The sequence below is a fragment of the Mustela putorius genome, unplaced genomic scaffold (genome assembly GCF_011764305.1).
Source record: "Mustela putorius furo isolate JIRA1106 unplaced genomic scaffold, ASM1176430v1.1 tig00537248_pilon_pilon_pilon, whole genome shotgun sequence".
Taxonomy (NCBI): domain Eukaryota; kingdom Metazoa; phylum Chordata; class Mammalia; order Carnivora; family Mustelidae; genus Mustela; species Mustela putorius.
In genome coordinates this window covers 9,422,066-9,440,919 of record NW_025422387.1, presented here as the reverse complement: position 1 = coordinate 9,440,919, position 18,854 = coordinate 9,422,066, and positions in this window count along the sequence as shown.

Genomic DNA, 18,854 nt, shown 5'->3' with positions numbered 1-18,854 from the left:
ACGGAGAAGAGAGAGTCAAAGGGGTCATTAAGGGGATAGAAAACACCCCTCAGGACAGGTTTTCCTGAACTTATACGATGCCGTGTTTAAGCCAGATCTCAGCACCCCTCATTATGAGCTACCGGGTGTTTTTTTGTTTGTTTGTTTAAATTAACTCACTTTACACACTTTTAAATGTGCGCCATAAATAAGAGGTAACCACAAATATCAACACGGGTCCGCAATCCCTAATCCAAAACCCCAGGGCCAGATGTGTTTCAGAATTCAGAAATTTCCAAACTTTTTAAACGGAATAGGGCACACCCAGTCCCCAGGATTAAACACATTCCTACTTCTGCAGCTTAAAAATCACATTAAGTTGTGTTTTAAAAAAAGGCTATCAATAATCTCATGGCTGCTTGGGTTCGTTATGGCTATCACATGATTTATGAAAAAACAATCTATTCTCAGAGAATTATGGATTTTGGAATTTCACATAAGGGATTATAAATGTGCAAAGCAGGGGCAAAGCGGTATGATTACCATCCAGCTGGCTCTGCCAAAAGAAATGAGACAGAGATGGGCACGTTTCAACATTCTAGAATCAACCAGTGCCCCTCTCTCTCCTAGATGCACCGAGAAGTAGAGGCAGAGAAACAAAAAGGTTGTTTTTGCTCAGGATGGATTTCAGTGCTGTTTGATGGCAGGGAGGGACCGGCTGAATCCTGTCTGGGAACCCCAGTGGCATGTACCCCATACACACGATGGGACGATGCCTGTCAATAAGAAAAGCTTAGTAGCACTAGCTAAACATCACGGTGTGTTCAAACTAAAGGGTCTTAGCAAATCTTCTATTTCACGGCTCAGCAGAATTTTTCTATAAAGGAGCAGATAATAAAGGAAGAAATTCTCAACTCTTGCAATGCAAAAGCAACCACAGACCATATGTAAACCAATGCATGTGGCTATGTGCTAATAAAACTTTATTTCCACAAGCAAGTTGGGGGCCATAACTCACAGAACCCTAATCTAATCCAGGCCTTAGGTTAACATGAGGAAATTAACGTAGAGAAAGAGTGATTTGCTGAAGGCAAGTTAGCGGCAGAGCCAGAAACAGAAGCCAGGTCTTCTCTTTACATTGAGAGGCTGGTAGTCTGAAGAAATAAAAGAGGAGAGCAAAATCTCTGCTATTGTCTTCAACCTTGGGAATCATTTTAAGGGGAAGACTCTAAGAAGTCAGTCCCCATATGCAAACAAGAAGCAGTAGGTTTTAAGTTAAAGACAGGAGGGGGTTATGAATGGACAATCAGAAACGTCTACTCAGGGCCAAAGATAAGATGAAGAACTGAATAGAACTGTGAAGACTTTCTCTCTAGACATCTTGGACAGGAAAATCAAGCAAATGATAAGGCTAGAATTTTCCTATCCCAAGTAAAGGAAGTCTCAAGCTTCCTTATGGCCATACAGTAATCGGATCCATTGAGGGAGGAATAAAAACCAGAGGGAATTTAGCCTAAAATACCCCAATCAGGAAGACATCATTTCTCCACTTCACTCAATTCAACAAACATGTATTGAGCTCCAATGATGTCCCAGTCACTTTACTGTCCCAGTCGGAGACATAAAAATGTATGAAATAAGGTCTCTCTCCATAAGAAATGTATAGTCAGGGAACAAGGTGACCAGCTTTCATTCTCAGAGAATAATGTGCTACAGTGGTAGAGAAAGGCCAGTTATGAAACTTTCTTAAGAGAGAAGATGCCCTTTGAAGGCACCATGTTCAGGGCAAAAAGAATAGACCCAGACAGAGGAAAGTGGAAGCAGTCCAAGGTCTCTTTCCAATCAGGACTACTGGGTAAACGAGCTCTTGGTAGCTTCCATGATGTTCCCCAAAGTATGGCCATGTCAACAGTGAAGGATTCATCACAGAGTCTCTTCTCCTAGGGACCTTATACCCCACACTAACAGGTGGTTGTGACAGATGCAAGATTCTCTATCATGTCTGTCTAGGGAAGAGGCATCCATAAGAAAGATGAGTGAGGGGTAAAGAGAGGGAGATAAGCAGATAGGCAGACCCACCAATAGAGAAAGCATTGGAGAAGAAGAGAAAGAACAAAGAGGAGGGGACAGGAGAAGAGGAATAAGGAGAAGGAGACAAAGGGAAAACCCAAGGGGAGAAATGTGGAGCCCCAAAATCATCTACTCCCATGGGAAAAGTACTGGAGGGCTTAAAGTAGGAGACCAGGTTGATGTGATTTATATTGTAAGATCTCTCTGTTTTCTCCAGAGAAGGAGGCAGAACATGGCAAAATGAAAGCACCAAAGAAGCTATTGCCATTGTCTGGAGACAAAGATGGTGGGCTAGCCCAGGGTGAGGTAGGTAGAGATAGAAGAAAGGGGACAGAATCCAAGAAGTGTGAGAAGGTCTGTCCTTGGACAGTGATGGTTTATGGAGATCAACAATGAGATCAGCCTTGTGTCCCTGTTTCTGGATCTGGAAACTTGGTATCTGCCAGGATGGGAAGCACAGGAAACAAAGTAGGACTCATGAGGAGCAAAAGAAATCCCAGGAGCAGCCTCAGACGAGGAAGAAGGCAAGAGTGGGGCAGAAAAGAAAGTAAGCCACAGGGATTCGAGATGCACCATTTCATGAAGTCCTCCCAACGATCCTGTGTGATCGGCATTATATCCCCAAAGCGAACCTCAGGGAGGCTGAGTAGTTTGTCCAAGTGCACACATTTGTGGACGCAAATCATTTCCCTAGCTCCAACACCTGTGCCTTTTTCGTCTTTCAGAAATGCACAAACCGAAAGATACATGTATCTCGTGCCTTCAACATGGGGTGCCCCATAGGGGAAGAAGGAAGGCTGTGATCTGGACCTGGCTATAATTGAATCCCAGATCTCTTTGGATACCAGATGGTAAACACCTGGCCCCTAGTTCTACAGCCGGGTCTTGTCAACAGGTGAGAGCCCTGAAAATAGGACCTAGCAGGGTCCCCTCTTATTTCATGCCAGAAAGAGGAAAAAGAGAATCTGTTTTCAGGCTGCTGTGCATTGCATGGCCTGGTTGGCATTTAGGAAAATCAATCCTTCTGGAGGGAAATGAGGTAGGACAGCCAAGTTCCTAGGATTATATCCCTCACACCTGGGAGCCTTCTGCCAAATGACCCCAGGGAAGAGTCAGTCCAACAAAAGACAGGTTCTTTCTCCAAGTAAACTTGCTTCTGGAGCACCAGGAGTCCCCCGGAGGCCAAGAGGAGCCACTCTTGAGGAGGCAGAAGCAAGGAGAGGAAACCCTAGGTAACAAGGTTAATAACAGCTCACCTCCACGGCACCTTTCATCTGGAGATCTCAAAGCCGTTTACCACCACCCAATTAATTTTCTCAACACCCACTATACCACCAACCCCCAAAGAAGATGTCATTAACATTTTTTTATGAGCAAGGCAACTAACAGATTAGTTGGCTGGTTCAAAGCCACAAAACAGTTGTAAGGCAGAAGCCAAATTTGGGATGATTGCCTTCCTCTAATCACAAGGAGGTAGAGAGAAAAGATTCATTTGTAGGAGGGCTCTGATGACTACTCTCATTCATTCATTCATTCATTATTCATCCATCCATCCATCCATCCATCCATTTATTCATCCATCCATCCTCCTATTCATCCATCCATCCACTCATCCACTCATTCATTCATCCATTCATCCTCCCATACATTTGTTCATCTACCCATTCATTCATCCACTCATCTATCCATCTCCATGCACTCATTCGTTCATTTAGCCAGCATTCATTGACATCCTGCTAGGTACCAGGCACTGTGCAAAGTCAAACCACGACCAAGACTGATTAAGACTTTATTACTCATCTGGTGGCTCTCCAAATATTTTTTCCCACTATTGCAGGATTTTCAGTTTACAAATATATTATCTTTTATAGATTGCATTAAATTGTGGGGATTTATTCCTATTTCATAGCTGAAGGAAGACTTGGGCACCCCAGGCACTTCCCAACGCTAAGGTCTGGATCCAGCATGCCTGGAGAGCTTCTAGACTCTATGGTACGCTTCTTGAGCTGATCTTCCCAGTTCCTGGGAAAATCCCCAGGGTGCATCGATTGGGTGGAAGAATTTGCAAATCCTTATCCAGCCACAGAGCATCTTACCAGTGACCTTTGTGTTGGCTAATAAAATAGCAAGACTGATAAAAATATTGGAGTGGACTTTCATGGGAGTGCAAAAATAGAACTTGAGTTCTACCAGAAAAACAGCAAGCCTGACAGAACGAACCAGGGCATTCAGATGTGTGTTAAACCATCAAGTGAAGCTGGAAGGCAGATGAAGTCATGAGCTGATTTGGAAATTAATTTTGTTTCTAATCTTGTTTCTGCTCCGATATGGCTCAGTAATGACGGCCCCTTTATCTAAAGACGCCTACCAGCTTTCACAGGTGGATCTATTTTCACCAGTCGCTATCAGAGAGCACCAAGATGGTACATGAGGCAAGAGGCTTCCTGCTCACTCAATCACTGTGTGCCATTTAAAAGCAGGGAGGACATCCATTGGTGATATTTTAACTGTCCGGCAAACCACACATCCAAAGATGGCCACGGCAAACTTCTCTGTTAGACTGTGAGCTCCTTGGAGATGGAGCTATGTCTGTCTTATTTAGCAAACATTCTAATATAGTGCCTTTCCCATGGGAGGCACTCCCCCAATATCTGTTGAATGGATTCATCAGTGAAAGTAGGGTCATGCGTGCAAAGTCCAAATTCTCTAGGGAGAAAGGAATGAGTCCAGTGTCAGTGTCTTCATTGTCTTCACTAAGTAGTAGAGTTTCTAAGAACACTAGCAGGTGGTGGATATTATGGAGAGGACGTATTGCATGGAGCACTAGGTGTGGTGCATAAACAATGAATTCTGTTAGGCTGAAAAGAAATTTTAAAAAGAAAAAAGAAAACTAGCAGGCTAATGCTAATCAATCAACCTATCCCCTGATAACCAGAAATGATCATCAGGAAGGGGTGGTAACCAGGAAGGCACTTAGGGTAGAGGAGATAAAAGCATGGAGGTACAGGATAGGTGAAAATCAATGGCACTTGTCAACTCTCCCCACTATGGGGAGAAATATGCTACACTGTGGGCCAGAATAGCCCAGCTAGTTGGTGTGTCATTCTTTTGGAGACGCTTCTCATCCATCCATCCATCCATCCACCCACCAAACACCAATACATTCTTGCTCTGATACTACTTTTCCTAATGTTAATGTGGACAATCTCTCTTCTTTCAAGTTTCTTGTTTTAACCAAGACTCATTTCCTCCTTTCATCTAGGTATTCAGTGAGCACAGAACTATGAGCTGAAGAGAAACCTCCTCAGCAAGTCCTCCTGAAGCTTAAAACATACATCAACAGAGCAATTACACCACATTATTTCTTATAGAGCTGGAATGTTTCATGCTAGAAAAATAAATGCAAAAATAATCAGCTTCTGAAAACCACTATTAAAGTCACATACCAAAGGTAAACATCAACAGCAATAAATATACACCCTTCATAGGCTGTCATGGGAATGACAGTTCACCTCTTATGTGGCCTTCTGCCCCAACCCCATAGCTTCAGTCTAATCATGAGAAAATCATTGGAGATTCTCCATTGGGAGATATTCCACAAACCCCCACTGAGAGATAGGCTACAAAATCACTGACCAGTACTCCTCAAAACTGTCAAGATCATTAAGCCAACAAGGAAAGGCTCCAAAAGGAGCCTCAGAAAGCATGATGACTGAGGTAATGTGCTCCCCTGGATGGGATCCTGGGACAGAAAATGGCCATTGGGTTGAAAGAGTGAATCTGAACAAAGTATGGACCTTAGTGAGAATAATGTTACCCTTACTGGTTCATGGATTGCAAGAAAGGTACTCTACCAATGTGAGATGTGGATCATAGGGAACCCTGGGATATATGGTAATTCTCTGTACTCTGTTGACACTCTTCTGTTAATCTAAAGCCACTCTAAAATTCAAAGTTTCTTTGAAAAAAAAATCATCAGTGTAATTGAACAATGTAAGGAGAAGAGAAGCAAAATGATTAAGGGGGAGGGTTTAGGAATTTTTTTTGGTGGGGGGTGACTTCTTTGGTTATACTCCCATACAGGCTGTGCCTTTCTGAGACTGGATGGACACAACTGCGTAAAATCTATTGGAATGTCTCCCATCTATTCCATATCTAGGTAACTATGAAGTTTTCCTGTTTCACGTCTGCTTGATGTCCAGGCTCATGGGACACCTGCAGAGAAGACTGTCACTGTCTTTCCCACAGGAGCTAAACCCTACTGGGGCAAAGTCATTGTGTAGAAGCTCAGGGCTTCCCGTATGCTCTCACTTACAAAGCCATCAGCCCCAGCCACAGGCCATGCTTCAGTGGGATCACAGCTCTCGACATGAAAGGACAGCCCACCAACAAGGAACAAGGCTACATACATTCCCATCGCAACCCACTCCGTCTGCTTTCGTAAGTCCAGCCTGATGTTGGGGGATTGCCTGCCCTGGTAAATATTTTCTGAGTCACTGATCACCCAGGAGACTGCCAAGTGGGAAATACGGGGAATCCTAAATTAGGCACGGCAAATGTCTCTGGCTTAATAACCCTTGGCACTTTCCTGGCACCTTTCATCCAAGGCATCTCAAAGAACTTGTCCAAACATTAATTAATCTGGCCCACCACACCCTGGCTATTATTAAGCCCATTTAACAGACCAAGAAACAGACATGAACTGATGCCAATTGAGCTATGAGTCAGAGGTTCCATCTGGAACTCGATGGCAGGCTCTGGGAGGCACAGAAGTCCATGAGGGGGGCATCTTTGCACCCAGTGATCAGGACTTTTGCTTCGAACTGCTTGCTGAGCAGTCTGGAAAGCCCAACAGAGGCCACAGGGGAACAAAGAGGCTTTGGAGTCCCACAGATCCGGTTTTTGTGTTTGGGGCTGGGCTGCTCACATGCTGGGTGACCCTAGGTGTGCCTCAAGGTTCCCCAGTTGTGAAATGAAGAGAAAGAACCTGACAGAGCACCGGGGTGGGGGAATTTAGAGAAGAGCATCAGGACAGCCAACTGAGGACAAGAGAGAACTGAGGTTCCCACTGGAGTTCAGAATCCGGGAGCCTCACCGGAGCCTAAAGGGTGCCGCTGAGGGACAGGGAGACACACGATCACTGACGCAAGGTCTGTGGTGTGGGGAGCAAAGCGGTAAATACGAGGGGCCGAGTTTGGAGGACGGCAAGGAGGACGGCAGGTGACAAGCCTTGAACCAGCCTCCAGCCATGGCTGGAGAGGAAGAGCCTAGGAATGATGGTGGCCCAAGGAGATTTCCAAAGGGCAGCTGTTGGGATGAGGAGGCTTCCGGGGAAGAAGGGGATCTTTGTTACGTACCAACTCTCTCTCTCTCACACACACACACCCCTGTAATGTAAGGATCTGTGGGTGTTCTGGAAAGTCCTGAGCAGCCAAAAGTAGGAGCAGGTTGGGAGCCTTCCTCCAGAACGGGCAAGGAGCCGTGCCCGGGGTGTGGTGCCGTGTGTCCCACCCAGTGATCAGGGAGGTGTGTGGTCGGCGGGGACATGCTCCTCCAGACCACCAGAGCAGTGAGCCTTCCTCTCGGGCATGGGGTCCTGAAAAACAGGCTTTTGCTCCTTTCCCACGTCCCTGGGCATCTAAGCGGCCGTCCTCTGGGCATCAAGGCAGTGGCTTCATGACTCCCTCCCACTGTTCCCTGTAGAACAGGAGTTCCCAGGATCCATGGATCTTGGAGGGAGGAGGAAGAGGAAGGAGGGAGGAACACACCATGCAGGTTTCAGGAGAGACCAGGGCACAGTCCTCCCCATCACTGGCACCCCACACAGACTCCACTATATGCTTCATTGAATCACACTGAATTTCTAAAAGACTCTGCGTTCCTCTCCCTTCACAGACTGATCCTATAAATCTCCCCCAGTAAAACCCGGCCGGCCATCCCGAGAGTAAAAGCAGAAAGGCTGAGCCAAGGCTGGAGGGACTGGCTAAGGAGGAGGAGCCGAATGTCAGAGCCAGGGGGTGCTGTGAATGAGGGAGCTGCTGCTGAGAAAACTGGAAACAAGAAGTGTCCTTACCCGTAACCCAGGGTTGTTATGAGAACGAAACAAGACTGTGCTTGCTACCAGTGGGCGCCACATAAATGCTAATCATGGTTGGTATCGGAGTGGCCATCCCAGACTCATTTCCATGCAGGGCCACTGCAACCCATTCCCTCTGGAAATGCTGAAGGGGCATTAAAAGGGGGTTGAGTGTGAACAGGCAGAGCCCACAGGAATTTGGGGGCCGTGAAATTAATCGGGAAAACTACAAGTATGGATACGTGTCACTGTGCATTAGTCCAAACCCACAGAATGGGCAGCACCAAGAGGGGGCCCGGAGGGAGACTACAGATTCTGGGTGATAATGACCGGTCAATGCAGGTTCATCGACTCTAACAAGTGGACCCCGCTGGTCCAACATGGTGGGGATGTTGATAGTGGAGGAGGCTGTGCCTGTCGCGGGGAGGAGGTAGGAGAGCAGGGCGTCTATGGAAACTCTCTGAATTGTCCACTCAACTTCGCTGGGAACCTAAAATGCCTCTCACACTGAGTTTGTTAATTTTTTTAAAGGAGCGGGTTGGAAACGGAACAGGATCTGAGTAAGTGAGCTACACCGCCATCCATTCACTGAACATTTATTCATCGAAAACCTACCTGTGCCAAGTATGATGTCAGGTGTGGCTGTACAAAAGTAAACAAGCGTCAGGCCAAGGGACAGACAGACACTCGCCCACATGCACAAACGAACCGGCAGGGTATCTCAGGGAGGGCCAAGTACCATGGAGGGAATAATAGGGCGCCGGAGCTGAAGGGTTTGGAAAGGGGGTCTCTGTCACTCAGTGGGAGTGGCAGAGGTGGAAATCTTAAGACCAGCACAAGTTTGGCATGCCCCAGGCACATGCGGGCTGTCTGGAGGGGAACCCCAAGTAATTCCAGAGTCAGGGCCTGGTAGGAGCCTCCAGGGGCCCCCTCAGGAGTGACATGGGTCCTCTGCTAGGTCTGAGGAGCAGCCGGGATCTGGGCGTGTGGATAGTGCCCTACCATAAAAACCTGAAGGCCACGGACTAACTTCTGTGTCCAAACCTGCAGACAACGGCCTTCCATACAGGCAAGGGGTCTAAAGGGACACCACTTATTTCAGAAACGGAACACACCTCGTGCTCCATTTTAAAACCCTTAACAACAAAAGCCAAAGCTGGACCCTATCAGCGGGGGACCATTTCAGACACATGGTAGCAAACAAGATTCAGCAATTCTCCTTTTCCAAGCAAGGCAGCGATGCTAGGGTTTCGTGTGTGTTAGTCCACTTGGGAAAAGTGAGGTAGAGAGGTAATAAAATACCCAGTTAAGAAAGAAAACTTACCGGGGTGTCTGACTGGCCAAGCTGGTAGAGCATGTGACTCTTGATCTCGGAATTGTGAGTTCGAGCCCCACAGTGGGTGTGGAGATACCGTCAAAACAAAATCTTAAAAAAAAAAAAAAAAAAAAAAGAATGAGCCCTCATTTAAGAGTAAATTCCAGCTGCAAAGCTGGAATCATAGGATGTGGACCAAAGCTAACAAGGACTACACAGAAATGGGAATTTTTTTCTTATCTTTGGGTGTTAGGATTTGAGCGATTTGTTGTTGTTGTTGTTGTTTGCAAAAACCATTTTTTTTTTTTAAATGCTGTCACACCATCCTTCTAATTCAGGGGAGGGACGGAAAAAAAGAAGTTTAAACACACTCCGGCAAATCCCTGTCTCTCCCAGAGATGCAAGGGGGTCACTTCACAGCTTGCCTTAATTTTGTTCCATTATTTTATACCCAAAGGAGGTTGTTCGTCATTATCTGGCTACAGAATTGAATAGGTGTGAAATCCAAGCTGATAGCAATACATCACTCCCTACTGAACTTCAAAGCTGAGGCCAAACTGCCTATAAAAATAGTTTTCATACCGGGCCTTAATCTCTTTCATACACTTTTGCTCCTTTTTTTTTTTTCTTTAAAGTTTTACCATCCCTTGGGTAAAGTACCAGGTGATAGCTAAGCATAGCATTTCCCCTACTCCAAAAAAGCCAGTTCTCAAAGCGCTGGTTTTAGTTCATCGTCGAGCCTGAGCCCCCATCAGATCATTTTATCAGAGCTCTTAGTTGCCAAGGGTCTAATAAATAAAAACTCACAGTTACAGAAACTGTGAAGGGGCTTCTCACCATACATGCGTGAGGGGTCTTTATCAGCTCCCTACTAGCGGCAAATCAGTGAATTGTATTAGGATGGATTGCTTCCATTTCCACTGCCTCTGCCCTTAAAATTGTACAACAAAGAACATAAGAAGAGCCTGGTGTGGTTAGGACCTTGATGGCAAAACTCCCCTTCTGGAAATAAGATGCTTTCCTAAGGATGGAGAAGTCCATTTACTACCAAGGTCTTAATGTTACTGGTTTTTGTGATTCCCCACGACGAATTACAGAATACCAGCTTCTGAAACTGAAGACCTATTTTTATCACAAGAGGAAGTCACTGTTTCCATATCCAAATGTCGAAACAAGCTGTAAAGTGTAATAGTACCAGTAAACAAACATTCATAGGCCGCTTACCATGCGCCAGGGACCACTCCAAGCCCTTCTGCCTTCATCGATTTAAGGCTTACGATAAGCTTTGGAGGCAGGTACTGTTATCTTTTTACAATTGAGGAAACTGAGGCGCACAGCACCCAAACAACTTGCCCAAGGTCAAATGCTATCCTGACAGAGGAGGTGAAATTCAAACCCAGGCAATCTGGCTCGTATCTAATTATTCTTTCTCATTTCCGACCACCATCATTATCCCAGATTGCCAACATCACGACTATGGATACCTTGTATCTGTAGCCTGTTGCCTCCCAGGGTGGGAGATACTCCGTCTACCTCACAGGCTGTGAGAGCGGTGCACGGAGCAGGGATCACATTTTCATTTCACCGATGAGAAGAATGACACCCAAAGAGATTAAATGAAGTTGTATTCATAGTCATATTCCTGGCTTGGAAGCTTGTAGTCACCATCCCTAATCCATTTCAACATCACAAGACTCGGGCATGAGGATCGATTATAATTAAGTTATAAGGAAATAAATCTTCGTTTTCCTGGTTGGACGTGTAGAAAAGAAGCAGGAAGGCACAAAATAAATTACACTGACTTCAAACTAAGAAAAGGAAGGGGCAGGAAAAGGATGCTTTTCCCCAGGGGTGTCCATTTCCAGGTGAGATCCAAAATGGCGGCTGTTTCTAACAAGCAGAGAGACAGCATGCTTACCCTTTAACTGGTCACTGCAAAGGGTCAGGAAAAAAGGGCTGAGAAGGAGGGTTGGAGACAGCCCTTATGGAGTGAGTAATTACCGTGTGGGGTGGGCAACTCCCCCAGGAAGCAGAGAAAGTTGTAACCCTGAGCATATTTAAGGAAGAGGGAGACAGGCACTTATAGGAAATAAATGATGTGTTCTCAGGGCGCGAGACAGGCTTGTATGAATCGCAGAGACCTCTGCTTTCTGCAAACGCTGCTTTTAAACAGCTGGGTGGGGGCTGGAGCCAAGATGGCTGGATCAGAGGCAGGCTGGGGTTGACGTCCCCCTTATTTCTGAGCCAGTGCCCAGCCCGTTGAAAGCACCATCATTGGCAAAGACAAGCCCAAAGTACTTGGTATGGCGGAAAACTCCCTCCTTGATCGCTCTGCTTGTTTCTTCAGCATCCTTGTCCCATGATTCCCACAGCAATCCTACTCTGCTTCTAGTTCCCCTTATCTGCCATTTCTTTATAGTTTCTTTACCTTTTTACTTGCTGTACATTCCCCCGGCCTCACCACCACCTGCCCCTGGGAGGCCCTCCTATGTGTGATTGGCAGAATCCCATGACTCAGGCAGTCGCTGACTTACCGCCATCTCTAAAAAAAAAAAACCTTGCCCCTATTTCTCTAGGCAAAGTGAGGTATTCATGCCCCCATCCCCTCTTGCCCCAGCATCTTACACATCTCTAATGGTATATGTGGCCTCATACTACCTCTGGTCATTGGTCTGCTCTCCCCCCTGTAGACTGAAAAATAGAGGGCAACAACCAAGCAGTGTAGTTAAGAACACAGACTGTGTGGCTGGACCGCCCATGGGACCTCAAGCAAGTTCCTTGATTTCTCCAAGCCTTGATTTTATCATCTGTAAAATGGGGGAAAGAATAGTGCCTACCTTACATGATTATTGTTAAAATTAAAGAATGTTATTTTAGCAATGCATCGAGCCCAATGCCTACCTGCAATTATTACTAAATTATTTCTTTTTTTAAGGTTTTATTTCTTTATTTGACAGACAGAGATCACAAGCAGGCAGAGAAGCAGGCAGAGAGAGGGGGATGCAGGCTCCCTGCTGAGAAGAGAGCCCGATGTGGGGCTTGATCCCTGCCAAATTATTTTTAATTCCTATGTCTAGAACTGTGACCAGCCATAGAAAATACTTAATACTTGATAAATATTAAATATTTAATACTCAAATACCTACTAATACACACTTAAGCTTAACAACTATGAATAAATACTATGTAAGATTTTCATACTTAAAACTAAGTACAAGTACAATCATTTTGAGCTCTTATTTTGGTAGAGAAACTGCTAAATTGGTTCACTTTAAAACTTAGGCAAAGGGGTGCCTGGGTGGCTCAGTGGGTTAAAGCCTCTGCCTTCGGCTTAGGTCATGATCCCAGAGTCCTGGGATCGAGCCCTGCGTCGGGCTCTTTGCTCATCAGAGAGCCTGCTTCCTCCTCTCTCTCTGCCTGCCTCTCTGCCTACTTGTGATCTTTGTCTGTCAAATAAATAAATAAATAAATAAATAAATCTTTAAAAAAAAAAAAAAATAGAGCCATGCTTGAAAAGCAAGGTTCAGTGAAGGGAATCTTGAGAACTGCTCACGCTAGCACAAGCCTTCCCGTGGCTCACCTGCTTCACTGAGAAAAGACAACTGGTCTTGGAGGAGAAACTTCCATTGAAGCTATCTCCTCCTGTATAATGAACCACTTCAAAACATCATGAACAGACAATAACACAGCCATTCACTTTGTTTACCGATCTGTAGTGCAGGTCTCAGCGGTGATAGCTCATCTCTGGTGCATGAGCCATCAGTTAAATGGAACAGTTCACTTGTGGATAGAGGATTCACTTCCAGGATGACTCATCCACATGGCAAGGCTATCATGGTGGCTTGGGACCTTGGTTCCTTACATATGTACACTTCATGGGCTGCTGGAGCTTCCTCACTGCCTGGCTGCAGGTTCCAAGAGCAAGAATTCCGAGAGGCCTGAGAGGAAGCCGCAAGGTTCTTCTGACCTAGCCCCCGAAGCTCTAAAATAATGACACTCCAGCACATTCTGTTGGCCAAGCCGGTCACTACAATCAGGTCAGCTTCAAGAAAAAGGGAATTCGACTCCACTTCTCCGAGTGAGACTAGCAAAGAAGATGCGGCAATCCTTCATCTACCCCATGTACTGAGGGTGACTAGATGGAGCCCAAGTGCCTCCTGAGCCCTGGAACTCATGAGCAGCCTACGTCTCAGCTCTGCTAATACTCTGAAAATAGCTCTTCTTGGGATGCCTGGGTGGCTTGGTGGGTTAAGCAGTTGCCTTTGGCTTGGGTCATGATCCCAGGGTCCTGGGATCGAGTCCCACATCAGGCTCCTTGCTCAGCAGGGGGCCTGCTTCTCCCTCTGCCTGCTGCTCCCCCTTCTTGTGCTCAATCACTCTTTCTCTCTGACAAATAAACAAATAAAATCTTGAAAGAAAGAAAGAAAGAAAGAAAGAAAGAAAGAAAGAAGGAAAGAAAGAAAGAAAATAGCTCTTCTTGATGCCAGTCCCTCTGTGGGGGCGGGGGTGGTTCTACCACAGCACCTTCTAAATCCCCTTGTCTGGTTTTGTGTAAGCAGGAACTAGAGACATGGAAGGGATGTGTGTGCTGCAGAAATGGCCAATGAGGTCCTGAGAATAATGAAAGGGAACGCAGGCATGGAGTCTGAGGAAGAGAAGGGCTCAACACTCAGTTTAAAACCAGATCCCCCACAATAAATGCGATGTTAACAGACAGCAACAGAGAAGAGATGGCAATTGGGCACCAGGAAGTGTGCAGTATCGCCAGGGATGGCGCAGAACCAACAGATAGTAAATCTACATATATTTTTGAGGATGTTGATGACAAAGATGTTCAAACGTATCTCCTCGGCCCCTAAGGGTTTAAAATCCATGAAAGGCGGCATACTACTGGGTAAGACTGTGGACTAAGAGTTGAAGTCCTGGGTTGGGATCCTGATTCAATCCCTGAGCCGCTGTGGACCCTTGGGGAACTGACCTCCCCTCTCTGAGCTGCAGTTGCTTTGCTGAAGGCTTCAGCAAAGATGATATCCATCCGCTCATGTACGGAAACATGCCTCGTCAACACAACGCTTTATCGAAGGGAACAGCAAATGCCTCGCCTCTTGTTAATTGAAGTTATAATTAATATGAAATCACCAGAATGATGCCAGCCACATAGCTAGGAGGGCTAAAGCACCAAAAGTGGCTCTGGTAAAAGGGTGTGGCACTTCCATCCTTGGAAAATTCCAGGACAAGATAGGAAGTATCCCCTCTGAGTAGGAGAAAATGGGTGTCTTTAGACCCCCTCCCCTTTACAAATCCCTGGAGGAAACTTCCATCCCATTGAAGATCAAGAATGAACCACTGGAGCTGCCCCTCCCCCAGGCTAGATGAGGCACCCAATTTCTCCCATCTAGCATCCTCTTTCCTTGTAGCTCCTAATATGCTTTGATTAAATCATCATTTGTGGAAACAGTTAATGGTGCAAAACACAGGACTCCCCACTCCCCTGGAAGGCAAAGACTGAGCTCCTCTTCCTCCCCATCCCATCCCCAGCATCTCGTCCCACCAGCCACATAGCATGCCCTCAATATGTATTCACTGAATTAATTAAAGGACCGCTGGACGGAGCTTCCAGCTGTGGGTTTTTAGGCTCCCACCCCAACCATCTGAGCAGAATTAAGAACATGAACTTGATCCCAGGCAGACGTTTCCAGACAGCAAAACATGTAGGCATAAAATCCACAGAGCCAACGCTCTGCTCCCCGGCGTCGCTGCGCGGTCCCACGGACTGCACGTGTCCCGCACATGGTACCCCATTGACGTCACTGGGAATTTCACGGATGAAACAAATGAAGGCAGCAGCAGAAGTCTGAGGCAGGAAGCTGTCAAGAAGAGGTGCTTTGTGACCGGGACACCAGAGAGCATGCCCCAGAAGGCGAGGGGCAGGAAGCCTGCTGGTGGGTGACGGTCACTGGCTGCCCTCCCGAAGGCCCCCGTGGTGGTGGGGGGTGGGGGTCGAGAACTCCTCTTGTCCGCCCGGCTCCCCACAATGCTGGAAGCTTGGGTTGCTTCCATTAACAGCAGCCTGGCCCCAATTTCTAGCCCACATCCCCCTCCTCAGCCCTGGCCCCTGCCCTGCACTTCCCTCCCACCAGTCCCCAGACAAAAACAAAAGACCCATTACGAAGTTATTAGCTTCGTCTCGCATATCCCGCGGAGTGAGACAACCGCCAGCCCCACTTCGACTTGAAATGTTTAACAGATTTGCCCACATCTAATTTCTGTCACTGTGTTTACAGTACCAGGAACCCAGAGAAGAAAGCCGTGGAGAAAAGCGGTAGGGTCGGGGTTGTGGGGGGACAGCGGAGGGGGCAAAACATAAATGCCAAACTCCTTCAAAGGGCGACATTCCTCCTTGCGGTTTGCAAACACTTCCTCTTTCCCCAGCCATCCTGTAATCACGCTCCAGCATTCAACAGAGGACTGTTTACATCCAACACCATTATCGGCAGGGGAGACAGGCGAAATTAAGGCCTCTGGTCTCTGTTCTCTGAGGCCCCATTATCTTTTCCCTCCCCTTACCCCCTTTCATCAGACGCCTCCAATATATGAAGGGGTAAAAGCCTTTAATGGGATTTTGAAGATCTTAAAAGCCAGGCGGTTTGTTTAAAAAGGAAAAAGACCAACAGAGGAAGCAAGCCCGGGATCCCTCCGTCCACTCCTTGAAAAAGAGAACAAACTTTATTCTATTTTTTTCCCTGTCTGCCAAATCAAGTGTTGGGTTTGGGGTTTGTCTTGGATGGATGAGCAGACCACACAGAGCTACCAGTGGACAGCCCCCTCTCCAGCAATGCTGAGAATTCCCATCCGCAGTGCTCTCTGGGCCTGGCACCTTCCTTCCAACGCAGTCTCTCAGAGTTGTCTCCAAGGCCCAGATTGGCACCAGCATCCCAGTTGTGGTTAGCCAAGCCAAATGGTGGCCAAGGGAATAAGCAGGAAGAAAGACAACAGTCAAGGTCGGGAATTATTGCACGTTGGCAAATCCAAAGGGTTAGATTTTGGTTTCTCCATTTCCCAAGGCTGGGAAAACCCCAGTCATACATGGCCACAAAGTTTGGTTGGGAGACAGACTGGGTTTTCCAAAGCAATAGTCTATTTGGTGTTCTCTTTCCACCAAGTTGGGCCAATTATGCTTTGCTGAATCAGCATTGGACACCTTGGGGTTTGTTGGGTCATCACTGTCTTGGGGAATCACACTGGGTTGAAGATTGATTTCTTTGTTACCCCGCATTGAATGAGACACTGTGTCAAGGCTTGAAATGTCAAAGACATTGTTGGGTTCGTGTGACTCTCAGAGAGGAGAATACTGGCATGTAATCTTGTGTTGCCATATATTATTCTGATCCCTGGTGCCATGTTGAGCTGTTGTATCATTTCAGAAGACGTGGTGGTGCACAACGCTATGGCTGTTCAGGGGTGTCATTGAGTTGGACCATGGTGTTGCACTGGGGGGTAGTTTTGTGTTGGAAAAGCCCCATCGTGAGACCATCAAGTGCTGGTTTTGTTCACCAATGAAACTGACTCTCCCAAAGTCAAACCCAACCCCTCCTCCCACTGTTGCCACATGGCTCCTTTGGGTAGAGGCTGCGGGCTTTCAGGAGACAGGAGACAGAACTACGTCTCCTGAAATCCTAGGGGAGACCTCAAGGTCATCAAAGCACAATTATCCAAACTGACAATTGGCTGAACACCAAGTCCAAATCCTCAGCACTCTTCTGTAAATGCAGTAGGGTCTTTAATTACTGAATTCTCTGGTTTCCTTCATTGCAACAGCCTCCCTTCTAACTACACGGAGCCTCTAGCCAATTCTCAAGTCCTGCCTCTTTGCTAGTGCACTTCAAAAACATGTTTTCAGCTCCCTAGGACTTGGGGCTGAGGTGGTCCAGCCTCAAGAGCTGGAGGCGACAGAACAGGACCTCTCCCTTCTTTCACAAGAACACTTTTTTTCTGTAAATCAGCAGCCACAATTGCCTCTCGCCCAGAGTGACTCCCAGCAAAGCGTCTTCTCCTTTTTTTTTACGATTTATTTATTTGAGAAAGAGAGCACAGGGAAAGGCAGAGGGAGAGTCTTAAGCAGACTCCACACCAAGCCCAGCGCAGGGCTAGATCCCACCACCCTGAGATCATGACCTAAGCTGAAACCAAGAGCCAGACTCCCAACTGACTGCACCACCCCACCCAGGTGCCCCACCAAGCACCTTATTCTGTGTTTTTATAATGTGGCTTTTATAATGGAACCACGTCATGCCACTGGAAAGAGGATGCCAACTACCATGACTGTCTTGCTTACAGAGGGGCTGGATGCCAGACTCCACACCACACATGCCTCTTCTTGTTACCCATCCCCCAACACCTCTGGGTGGGAGCTATTATTAGTTCTGTTTGACAGATTTGTTTGACAATTTGTTCGACAAACATTTTCAGAACAACTACTATGTCCCAGGCACTATTCTCAGCCCAGGGGATGCAGAAGTGAACAAAATAGATGAAAATCTCTGCAAGCCTACACATTCCAATCTAGTGAATGAGGAAACTGAGTCTCAGAGAAGTTAAGACTGTTATACAAAGGGGCACCTGGGTGGCTCAGTCAGTCAAGCATCTGCCTCTGGCTCGGGTCATGATCCCCGGGTCCTGGAATCGAGCCCTGCATTGGGCTCCTTGCTCTGCAGGAAGCCTGCTTCTCCCTCTGACTCCTTCATGCTCTGTCTCTCTGTCTGTCTGTCTCTCTCTCCCAAATAAATAAATTAAAACTTAAAAAGAATAAAGACTGTTGCACAAGGCCACACAGCTATAAAGAGCAAAATTCAGACTCAGCCCCAGGATTGTCTAAACCAAAGCCCCAGCTGTACCAACTTCATATACCACCTTTATGAAAGTCAATAATTTGTCCTCTAGGGATGCGTTGGCTTATTTGGTTTTCTGGGTTTGTTTTTTTTTTTTAAGATTTTATTTATTTATTTGACAGAGAGAGAGCAACAGACAGACCACAGACAGAGCACAAGCAGGGGTAGCAGCAGGCAAAGGGAGAGGGGGAAACAGGCTCCCTGCCAAGCAGGGAACCCGATGCAGGGCTTAATCCCAGGACCCTGATATCATGACCTGAGCGGAAGGCAGATGCTTAATGACTGAGGCACCCAGGCATCCCTGTTTCTGCTTTTTAAAGATTTATTCATTCACTGGAGAGAGAGAGAGAGAGCGAGCAGGGGGGAGGGACAGAGGGAAAGGGAGAAAGAGAGAATCCCAAGCAGACTCCCCTCTAAGCAGAGGACCTAATGTGGGGCTCGATCCCGGGAACCCAAGATCATAGCCTGAGCTGAAATAAAGAGTCAGACATTTAACCAACTAAGCCACTCAGGAGCCCCGGGTTTT